At 40.7% G+C, this 12,350-nt stretch overlaps 2 long non-coding RNA genes across 2 annotated transcripts; one reads left to right on the forward strand and one right to left on the reverse strand.

Moving 5' to 3' along the window:
• Nucleotides 1-4,236: 4,236 nt before the first annotated feature.
• LOC129600829 (uncharacterized) lies at nt 4,237-5,493 on the reverse strand. Its single transcript, XR_008692139.1, has 3 exons — nt 4,979-5,493; nt 4,637-4,724; nt 4,237-4,301 (listed from the first exon to the last, which is right to left on the reverse strand). It is a non-coding gene; the product is annotated as an uncharacterized LOC129600829 (long non-coding RNA).
• A 1,087-nt stretch (nt 5,494-6,580) lies between these two features.
• On the forward strand, nt 6,581-7,672 carry LOC129600831 (uncharacterized). The gene is made up of 4 exons (XR_008692140.1): nt 6,581-6,734; nt 6,814-6,867; nt 6,967-7,202; nt 7,444-7,672. It is a non-coding gene; the product is annotated as an uncharacterized LOC129600831 (long non-coding RNA).
• The last annotated feature ends 4,678 nt before the right edge of the window (nt 7,673-12,350 follow it).

The following is a 12,350-nucleotide window of genomic DNA, read 5'->3' on the forward strand; positions in this document are numbered from 1 at the left end:
TGCGTAATTCAGACAACCTCTGTCTGGCTCGTGCGCTTGTTATAGCTAAGGCCCTCGCAGATGATAATATACCGCTGTACAGATGCTTGTATCGCCACCAAAGGACTCTGTACGGCTTCCGACAGAACGCTGCAGACAAAATGGCAAACGAACTCATTGCTGGCGCAGGACTAGAACTTCGACAATATACTTTGGAAGACGTTCAACAGTTTCAAATGGCCTTACCGGACTACCAAATCCTGATAACGAGCGTCGACCTCAATACGATTGTCTATGCCGGCGAATATGCGAAAAAGATTCGTCTGCTATCATAACTAATATTTTGATGTCTTGAAAGCCTGCCGGCCGGTTCAAACATCATACTGGTGCGACCGTTGCAGTCGCGGATACGATCATAAAATCGCCATCGATGCCAATACCGTTGCAAACAATGCCTGCGATTCAGATGTAATCCTGGAGAAGATAAGAATATACTGTTCGGACTGCTGCCGAACATTTAACGGTGAAGAGTGTTTCAATCATCACACGCGCTGCTGGCTCGGGAGAAAACAAGATTACGGTATGTCAAACGCTATTTGTCTGTTCATCTTGCCAATCATTTGTCTCCAGAGCTTTTCGTACCACGGACCACGTGTGCGGTGAGATTTTTGGTGTGCTGAGCACGTAACAAATGACGTTTGCTACATTGTGCCCGAGATCCTGACGGACCAGGATCTCGAAAAGCACGAACAGGCCCAGTTTCTCTATTTCGATTTTGAGACTTACCCGTGTCCGGAAACGGGCAATTTTATTCGAACCTGGCCGTTATCCAAAACGACAACGGCCAGGAATGGATTTTCCTGCCGACTCGTCCGATATCGGCCGGGATATAACAACAGAATTTTGCGAGTTTTGTTTTCCGGATCATTTAAAAACTTTTATGTCTTGGCCCTTCGGGCGTTCGACGGTTTTGTTCTGAAATGGTTATTAAAAAATGGACAGTTCCAAAGCTCATAATGAACGGCTCAAAAATTATGCAACTGGATGTACCTGAATTTGGCATAAAATTTCGTGATACTAAATACAATCCCCAATCGCTCGACGCTTGGGCTCAAGCGTTGGAGCGACAGAGCAAAAGGGTAAATTCCTCATCCGGTCAATCGCCCAGAAAATTTTGGCAAAATTATTCCCTATCCTAAAAGGGAGGATTTCAACTATAGCTTGATGAATAACAAAGAAAGAAAAGACTTTATCAAAGGATTTTATCGAAAAGATCGGAGAAAAGAAAGGGAAGTACAGCATGTGTCAACGAGGCTCGTCAAATACTGCAAACAGGATGTTAACACTCTACGTCTGCTCTCAAGAATTCGAAGTTGTTCATGGGTATTTCAGGCGGGCTTTGCCCATTTACTTCCGCTAACAATTGCGGGTATATGCCATTTTTCTGGCGCGCACGATATTGGAAAAAACCTTATTGCTATTGTAAAACCCTAGTCAGCGCATGCAATCAGTCAAATGTGGTAAATGGTTGTGCTACATTGAAATGACGGAAGGCAAAAGCACTTGCAAGGAAAAGAAGATTGGAAAATTTTACGTGGACGGCTATGACGAAGAAGCGGAAATTATTTACGAATTCTATGGCGACTTCTGGCACGGCAATCCCGCAACCACGAAACGCACATTTGTAAATCATCTCAAACAAACGATGGAGGATTTGCATGCGGCAACCGTCCAACGGAAATTGCCCTTGAGCAAATGGGATACTCTGTTAAAATTTGGGAAAGCGAGTACGATCAGAAATTGGTAGACGATGAGGATTTTCGTGAAACAATAAAAGATATTCATGTTCACGCACCTCTTCAACCCCGCGATGCTCTATATGGCGGTCGGACCAACGGGACACGGTTGCGTATAAATGCGAGCCCGGAGAACAAATACGGTACAACTAGTTAAGTAAAGATTATAATTTCAATTTTAATGAGAAGTGTTTTTTTAGGTTTGCCGATGTCATTTCGGAATATCCTTTGTGAATTCGCGGAAAAGATATCCAGTTGGCCCACACGTGCGAATTACTGCGGACTTTGATCCAAACTTGGAAAATTATTTTGGACTATTTTACCTGACCATTCTACCGCCCAAAAGTCTATGGTTACCTGTTCTACCTTACCGTACCGAAAAATTAACTTTTCGCTATGCCGGCTATGTGCTGAAACGCAGCAAAATTCTAGCTGTCAGCACACAGACGCCGAAAGATCACTTACGGGCGTCTGGTGCTCTGTGGAAATCATTAAGGCACTATCCTTGGGATATACGGTGGTAAAGTCTACGAAATTTGGCATTTTCGAGTTCTCGCGAAGGTTTATTTAAAGAGTACATCCAGCATTTCTTGAAATTAAAAACGGAAGCCAGCGGTTGGCCCTCTAATGTTAAAACAGAAGAAGAGAAAAGCAGTATATGGAAGAATTTTTTACTTCGAGAAGGTGCATCTATTGACGCCGAGAAAGTGGAAAAAACCTGGGGCTTCGCGCCCTTGCAAAGTTATTTTTAAAGCAAGTATGTCTTCTGTTTCATTAGGTATACATTAGCTGAAATTGCTTAACGTTTCTATTCTCTTTGTAGTTTTTGGGGCCGACTCGGTATGCGCGAGGATAGATTGTCTACACAGTTCATTTCCGAGCCCAAAGATTTTTTACGAACTTTTATTAAATGATGCGTTGAAATTCACAATATCGAATTCTTCAGTGACACCGTTATTCAAGTTGCGTACAAGTCCAAGGAAGACTTTATTCCAGTTAACCCAAAGACTAATGTTATCCTTGCGGCGTAAGTGTAAATTAAATATAATAAATATGTTCTTTTAAAAATATTTATTGGTTGGATGATTTAGGTTCACGACGGCCCATGCCCGCCTTCACTTATACAATTATATGTCTCAAGTTGGACGTAACCTGATATACGGATACTGATTCCTTAATGTGGATTCATCGGCAAGGAGATCCTGAAGTTCCATTGGGAAACTACATGGGGACTTGACAAACAGAATTAAATGATGGTGAATTCATCACAGAGGTCACCGTCTACGCTCCTAAATCTTATGCTTATGTGACGAACAAAGGAAAGCATGTCTGCAAAGTTAAAGGTTTTACACTCAATCGAACTATCAAGAAAACACTTAATTTAAATACTTTCACTTCACTCTGGACGACCCCTGGACCTCAAGTGTACCCCTTACGGTATTCTTCCGTGATACGGCGTAATAAACGGACCCTTGAAATTGATGCTGTGGACCAGGTAAAGCGCTTTAAGCTTACCTATGATAAACGAAGGATACTGCCGGACTTGACGACGCTCCCGTTCGGGTACGTCGCCGAAAATAACGTTCCTGTTTGATTTTTATCAAGCTCTTGCTGCTGCTGCTGTTGTTGTTGCTGTATTGTCGCTATTGCGATAGGCAGAATAATATCGCTTACTAGAATTATTATCACCAGGATAATTATACAAGCCGCAGCAAGCGCTGTGAGAGCTGGCTTGTGTTTTCTTTCCTGCTCCATTTTTGCAAATAACTCTGGCACGACATCACTGGCGGTTCTGCTGACTGATGACTTAAATAGTATCGATGTCTTTGAACTATTGAATAATTTTGATTTTACTGTATTTTTATTTTGCTTACACTTAAAAATAAAATAAAGATAAACAGATGCAAGACTTGGTTGATTTGGTTGTACAGCAGATTGAATATTATTCAGTAGCAGTATATACGTGATAAATTTTGAAACCGAAATTGATTATCATGAAAAGTAAAAATTATGCTATAGAAAAATGTTTTGCTTCACTGAATATTTTTACGAAATCAGCTTACTCTGTTGGTCCCATTTTCCGCTTTGACCTTTGCTCCTGCTCAGCCATATAGACTTGCGTTGTGATGCTAGCACAGTCGTAATGTCAGCCTGCAAATGGTTACACTGATATTTACAGCAGATATAACTGATCAATTGCTATAATACATTAAAATTATAATAAATTATTCAAATAGTTGACAAACGATTATTTAAGGTGAATTTTACTTTGGCGCTTGATATAGCCGCAGTCCGTTGTAATTGTGGTAAATTATCTGCAATTAAGACAGTTTAATGATACTAAAAATAAAATGCGGTAAACTAAAGGTATAGCATTAATTCGGATGTAACAATATTAATATTATGCTAGGAACACAGAATAATTTGGTTCCGAATATTAAATTGTACCGTCGTAGACGTTCACGCAATGCTGTGTGTGTGGTCAGATGGTGTTCCTAATAGTATCGCTATCCCGCATGTAATAACCTGTAAATAATTAATTTCAGTCATTAATTGCATTCGGACTCATAAAGTACCTATAATATAATGTTCAATAATAATTAACAAGTCTTATAGTATGAAACAGAGAGCAAAAAAGATTAAAAGTTGATTTTTAGGCAGAAAGAAAAATTTCGTCTAGATCAGTGTTGAAAATTTTCCGATAGAGCCAGGGCAAACTTTACAAGTCCCGAAACTGTTTACTGGATTACAAAATCCTAATTCTGCACAAGTACAACAAAACAGAAAGTATTTAGTGTAAGCCTTCGGAGTATTAGGTAAAAAAAGTTAATTAGTACATAGCAATTAGACAAGGAACTTACGGTGGAGTTCGTGCGGAAAAAATGTGCGTAGTGCCACCAGGAACTTTTTCTGGCCACAGACGTACACGCACACACGCTAAACAGACGCCTAAAAGGAAGAAACGATATCACAATGGAACGGCCAGCTAGATCACAAACATCACCATTATACTTCATTCACAAGCATATACAACTCATATTTGTACGTACCTGTTAAATTTTCTAACGTTTAAGCGTAAAATTATAGATATTGTATTTTAAGGAGAATTGCAATCGAAAACGTATGCATTCCAATGCGATTGTTCAATAGAAAGTGATGGAACATCACGTTCCATCGTGTTGACAGTTAAGGATCTTTCTAACCTCATAAGTCTGTGCTAGTGAGAATGAATTCAGTCAGTCATCTCCAGTCTACAATTTCAAGATTTCCAACAACATGGCCAGCCAGCAAAGCAACGAGATTTCATCCACCATTCCGGAGGACAGCGATCTTCCAGAAGAAATCCGCAGATTGAATCTGGATGCGGACACCATCGCGTTTTTGCGTCGTAGCGCTCAGCAGGCAAATTGTAAGTCGTGTTTATAAATTTTCTTAGCTTTTAGGTAATTTAATTATTTTTTAGTGCCTTTGGCATTTTTTGCCTCTAAAATTACGCCCCAGATGCATGAAGAAATGAAACAGGCGGCCAAATGGAAGGCCGACTTGGACGACGATCTTTACCATAAAAAGCAGTTTTGACAATATCCAGTGTTTTTGGCCTAGCCAAATTAAACTAGATATATGAAATAGGATGGCGAAGTAATTTTTAGTAATTTGTTACTTGTAAACTGTATACTTGGTGATTCTGTGGCAATTCTTTTAATACGAAGGTAACTAACTAAATAAAATTCTCAGACGATAATCGTGCGCAGTGTGGCTTTGTAAGGCATAAAGGTAACGGTACAAACAGGGGCGTTATAGGTAACAGTACAACCAAGGGCAGCGCAGCGAGGGGGGGGTGAGGGGGGTGGCGAGACCGAGGGAATAGCAAAAAGCTGGGCTGCGGAGGGCGCGGGGTTGTGAGGGACGCAGAGCTGTAGCGGACGCGGGGCTGTGACAGATGCGGGGCTGTAATGGACGCGGGGCTGAGAAATTCCAGGCCCACAACAGCAGACGATGGGGAATAACGACAAAAGCAGAGACGACGGAGAACCCGAGGACGATTTTGGGACAGACAACGCTGAAAGCGACGGTAAACGGGACGAAAGACGGGAGACGTTGGACTGGCGGACTCGCAGGTAAGCTTCAGTGCAGACTGGCAGATGATTTTGCTTAATTAAGCTGTTTTCTCCGTATTTTTATTTGGTTTTTTATTCTGACGGCAGTCTGGGTTTCTTTCTGATAATAATTTGTATTTTTTATTCTGATGGCAATTTATATGCTACGTAGAATTGCACAGAATGCTGTTGAATTTTCTCGGTTTAATTTTCATTTTATTTTCATTTGATTTCTTCCTATATTCTGTACTGTCGCTCTTTATTTATTTACTAATATCTGAGTTGCATCCTCTTTTTCATGAAATTTTCGTAAATTTAATAGGCATGGTGCAGTTAAGCCAGCTGAGTGTGTGCCTTTGCCTGTGGGAATGCACAGATCGATATTTTAGTAATGATTTTAATAATTTTATTGCAGATTCATTGATGGCATCCGAGATTACGTTAGTCGTTTCTTGAAATCCGATGGTAAACAACTTATGGTAAGACACACTTTAATCGTCAAAATAAATTACGTAAATACCCGTCAGATTCCGTTATTTTTTTAAACAGCACAAAGATAATGCACATATTTAAAAATGAATTAGAATAACATAAAGAAAACAAAATTACTTTATTTATGTAATAAGAATTAAAAAGTGAATTATGAATTAATACGGGATGAAAACTGATGGGACTGTTTCTTATAGCGGAGCTGGTAGTTCTGTTCGACAAATGTCAGCCGGAAATAAGCCTGAATATGCACTGGTTTACCTGATTGTGATTGATTTCGAAGCCACGTGCTATGAGAACAAACAGGCTGGTACATCTGAGCAAGAAATTATAGAATTCTCAGTATCATCGTTGTATATGCAATCGGTGTGTTGTAAGTATTTTCTATTCGGCGTGTTGTAAGACACCCAAAAGAAAAGTTTTTAATTTATTTATTTTTGTTCTTTATTCAGGTGGATTTGTTTGTTATTACCGACCCGTGAAGCACCGAATTCTATCAGGCTTTTGTAAGACGCTACGGAAATTCACAATACAATCTTGGTGTTAATATATGTTAGGATCATTAGTTAGTAATATCTTTTTTGCTAATATTGTGTTCACCGCAGATTTTGTGTTTCTTCGATTTTCTGCACCCGAATGATCACGTTTGCATTGAGCAAGCACTTCCGTTCCTTTCATGCGAGATATTTTCACGTTTTCACACGCACTTCGCTCCCACCAAACGGAAAACTGATTGAAATACGATGCGCTGCCAAGTGTTTTCGAAGTCATTACGGATTCCGCTTGCTCACAAACAAATGCGGTACTTCACGCAGACAGCCCCGAAATTATACTGTCAAGTGTGAGTACATGTTTCGTTAAATTATTTTGTTGATGTGTAGATAAACAAATCGTTGAAATTACGTGCCAGATTACGAGGCTCAATCATCAACGAGATCACGTTCTTTAAGTTTTTTTTATTTAAGAAAAAATTTGTTTGACCAAAATGCAGTGTGATCTCATTAATCACCGCCTTTAAAATCTGTCACGTAATTTCATGCGTTTCTCTCTCCATAACGCTACACTATGCTGCGCTATTGCAGTCTGAAACGAGACCTTCTTGTCCGCTGTGGCGTTGCGGCGGAGCAGCCGGGATCTGCTTGCACTTCTACGACAGCGCCCTTTATGGACGCTACGGCACGATGATCTGCATGTGCCGAGCGGCAGTCGTGAATTTAATTATCCATAGATTTTTCCCGCAGCCGCTCCGGAAGGCCTGTTAGAATGCAATATTTCCTGATTTTTTCACTGTTTATGATGAGAAGCCGCTGTTGTGCCTTTGCATTTATTTATCCTGTGTGGTGATCTTCCTTTGACACCCCTGTATTGACGCTGTAGAGTTTTTACTTTCAGCGGTTTTATGGACGTCCGCTTTTTTGAGATCAGATCTGGTGATTTCAGCTATGGTGAATACAAACGGCTGATTGATCCCTTCTGCTTTGGTGGTTGTGTTAAATCCTTAGCTGCTTTTGCGTGGATTCCTGAGATTACATTACAAATTGGCCAATTTAATTTAATCCGCCTTGGTGAGTTTAATTAGTAAATAAATATAATTTTCTAAATTTATTTTTTAATTTTTCTTTGAATTTTTTTTGTTTTAATAATATGACGTCAGAAACTGTAGTCCGGATGTCCAGTGGGGAAGTAGAGACCAAAATCGCCTTGCGGGACGCCCTTTACTACTTGTATCGTCTGAGCCGCGAGCATACTAATTACAAAACTTTCGAGTTTTGTTTTTTTATTAAGTTGTTTTCTCGTAATTTTTGTATGCCTTAAAGGGTTTCCATGCGAGCCGCGAGCATACCGTTCTCGTGGCCACCTAGCAACAACTGCCGACCCGTTTCCATGGATTTAAAGGTTGATATAAAAAAACAAGTAAACGTATTGTAAAATTGTATACACGTATTGTAAAATTGAGTTGATCTCCCAAAAAAGTTTTTTACTTCTCATGGCATACAGCTCGTTCAAAGGGGAAATCCGTAATTTTGTTTTTCAAAATAATTATGACTTATGTATCATAATTTTGCTCGCAAGCTGTTATTTTAAAATAACAATAAAATTTCAGCACCGTTAGTCGTATACTAATCATACTAGTTTTTATGAGAATAGTTTCTGCGTATACTGAGAAAATTGTTTTAGTTTCACATTCCGCAGCAGTGCTTTGAAATCGAGTCAGTCGACATACGCGTAAAACAGCTAATGATTGCCATCAGATGCAAATACACAGGAAATGCATGAGCATCGTAGTGTGTGGGCTTGTTAAAGAGTGGGTTTTGTGCGTCTAGCCCGTTAAGATACCGGCACGTTTTATTCGTACAGATGAAATTACAGCTGACCATCGCATAACCTAAATATTTCTGAATTTTCAAAGAAAAACTTGCGAATATTTTTTAACATTAATTTTAAAACACGTTCCTGCTCCTCGTTTTGATGCGATGATTGTTTTTTTTTTAAATTCGAATTAGTTTTGGCCATTGCGAATGCACTGAATGAGGCCACCGGTCCAAGGGTTAAACATCAGTGAAATACGCCTCCACTGTGGTAATTGCAATACAACTGCTCTGCTTTTCTTTTGAGGAAACGGTCAGCAGCACCCTGCAGATGGCCACACCCATTGTGCCGTGGAACTGCTCGGTGCCGCCCACCAGGTATTCCATCGAGGGAGGCACGCTGGATCGAGAGCACTGCCTGGCGCTCGGAAGCCTGCATGGCTGCAGATAGAATTGGGAGGCAGATAAACTCTAAACACTTTTCAAATAAACAGGGTACATGATATACGACAACTGTAAGCAAGTATCTGTTCTGGTGCCGGCGGCGCGGCTCAAGTTGGGATACCCATCAGCGCAACTTCAGCGACACTTCTTCGTTATTATACCTAAACCTTGATTGTACAATGCCGTTGTATTTTCCCACCCGTTCGAGAGCCCATGCTGCAACACAAAGAAGCCAAAATTCTCTTAACATCACGTTACTCTGTAAATAGTCGGAGTAATGACAGATTTGCACAATAAGTCTCCGAGAATGTAAAATTTAATTATAGGCACCTCATTTTTCCGGAAAGAAGGCAATGAAGGTAATATATCTCAATCTAGAAGATCGAGTTGGACAATAACTTATCTGTACGGATTCATAGTGCCAAGGCTCGTAAGCCTCCAAAAACGGGATCTGTGGAAGTTCACCTCCCGAAAATTATCAAACATCACCAGCGTATTTAATATTTCATAATCCGAGTTTTTTTCAAACCGGTATTTTTAACGACTAGACCCAAAATTACACAAGCACAAGATGCCCGGCGTGACCTTATTACCGGAGCAGCGTCGAGTCTGCGAACGTCCTGCTGGCCGTTCATCGCAATCCTGTCCAGTAGCTGCGAGAGGACAACAACAACACGTATTCATGATTGAAAGCCATCCTTCTATCGGGAGCAGCATAACAAGTTTATCCGTCCCTCTCAAGATAACAGAAACATCACCAAAATCGAAAACAAACATCAAGAAGAGCGAAAACGATCTCCGAGATTTACAACTTTTGTCAAATAAGACTACGGGTTTTTCACAGAAATTAAATACGCTTAGCAAACCGTTGGCGTCGAGTCAGAGCATGTAAAAGCACCGTAAAAAGTTTGTTTAAGAAACTGTAATACTAAAATTTGTACTAAAACATTTCTACAAAGAAACAGAGCTCCTTGGCTTTCGCCGTTGCTTTGCATAACTGGTGTTGTTGTACAAGTACTGAGTGTACGCCCGTTCAACGTCACGCTTTTTGCAGGATGCGGCATACACAGCGATATTCGTACGAAATTCCAAAATTAATGACCATGGATGCAGTGGAATAGCAGTATTTACTAATGCGCAGCACGATAAGTATTTGGCCGCACAGAAATGGAATTTATTGGAGCCAGGTCAGCTGCTAATTGCTTTTACATGCTCAACGATTTGTGGTGTCCAATCGGTTGACAACCTCTCGCATTACTCGGCGCACTACATTCTGGCAGTATCTTTCATTTGGTCACAACCGTTTCGGCGCGATCTTTTACATGGTATGCTACTCTAATGGGCCAGCACAAACCGGATCGGTTTCTGGACGTTCTCTGTAACGAGTATCTTCAAAGCAGTGCAATCGGGCGAGCAGTGGTTGCTATTTTCTTAGTTATGCGCATGGGGAGGTTGTGTTTTCACCGACAAATTTGCCACATTGGAAGCTCAAAATGAGCACTTCACGACTCTACTGGGTGCGGTGGGGTGTACACCTATTTATTTGTTTGGTATTAATTATTCTTGTGCATTCAAGAAACAACTGCCGTGTTGCTGCTTGATAGTGTTCGTTTGTAGTATATTACGGTTGTATCAAATTTCCTTCAACCTGCAAAACGCGATTTCTCCAGATTATCGTTTAGCCATGACCTCGAGATGGACACGGGAGTCCATTCTATCTGTAAGCCCGCAAGGTAACGATCGGTGCCTGACGGCCTGTGCAGTCCAGGCAACGCCGACTGCTTGTTTTGTTCTCCCATTACTTTGACCAAACTTAAATACGTTTTTAATGCGTCGCCAATATTACTGGCAGTGGCGACAGCATTCACAACATGGATGACAGCTGTCAGCTGTCTATCTTCCATTGTGTAAGGTTTGTTTTCGTACCAGTATAGCGGTCGGTAAAATTATAAAAAATTAGGTTTCGCATCTTCTTTAACACAGTATCCCAAAAAACAGTAAAGAAATTGCGCTCTGATAAAACGCACCTGCTTTTCATTGGTACAACCGGTTTTCCACTGCTGCTTTGTTAGCCTCGAACATCCGTAGTTTGGACATTCTGACTGGGAGTCTGGGACAAAATTATGGCTGAATCTTACGATTACGGTATACTGTTATCAAGTAAAACCGGGACACTTATGCTATGCAGAGTTTGATCAAGTTGCCAATACGTTTTGAACAATATTTTTATTTTTCCGAGAATGTTTGGTTTGACTGTTGATGTACTACCCATTTTATTACCCAGTTACAAATGCTCGGATCACATCTGAAGTCACAATAATAATAATAATAATAATAATAATAATAATGGAGTTTATTGTCCTTGCACGGAGCAGGTGCCCCCTCTAGGCTTCAGACAGACACAGTCAAAAATAAACAATAAACATGTAGTGTTCAGCTTTTCGACAACAATAAAAGCATATTTAACAAAGGTTACATCAAGAGACATGCATAACAGACGAAAGTAAAGCAGCGATTCGCATATCAAGACCACAAAAACCATTGCTGGAATACATTCAGGATATCTTAGATAACTAAATAGACGACAAATTTTGTGACGATAGCGTAGCAAAATTAGCAATAGAATATCAGTAGACCCATTCTCGTACAAACACATTAGACGGCCAGATTTTTGGATTCAAAATCTTTTCAGATGCATCCTTGAATGTTCCAACACGGGCAAAGGTCGACGTTCGTTTGTCCCCAGTAGGAGGGACAAATACGCTTACAAATCTTGTAGCAATTCCGGCTTCTTTTAACTGGTTGGATATGAAAGCGTTGTACTCTTTGATGTTCGAAAACTGCGAACTTCCCAAGCGAGGAATTCCTCTGACACAAAAATCTGCGTGAGGCTTGCGGTTACACTTCAGTGTACGTACCAGCTCACTTTGAGGTTCTGCATTATCTACCACGGTAGTCATCTCTCCACGTATCGTTTTTGGCTGGCGTTTCGTAATGGCTGCATAGGTAGGGGCTTTACCAGCTGGTTGGATGGAAAAATCATCAGACGTTAATTTTAACCCGTTCGTCGTGGACGGGTTCGGTAATTCGGCCTTGCACAGGTTCAGTCGCGGCGCCTCTGTTCTTCGAGGTTTCCAACGTTTTCCAGTTTCGGCAAGTTGTTTAGCTTCCTTAGCAGTAGTCCCAAAATGGTTTACAGCGATCTCCTCAACCTCGGGGTCGGTACCCACTACGTC

Source organism: Paramacrobiotus metropolitanus, unplaced genomic scaffold (genome assembly GCF_019649055.1).
Source record: "Paramacrobiotus metropolitanus isolate TYO unplaced genomic scaffold, Prichtersi_v1.0 Parri_scaffold0000198, whole genome shotgun sequence".
NCBI lineage: Eukaryota > Metazoa > Tardigrada > Eutardigrada > Parachela > Macrobiotidae > Paramacrobiotus > Paramacrobiotus metropolitanus.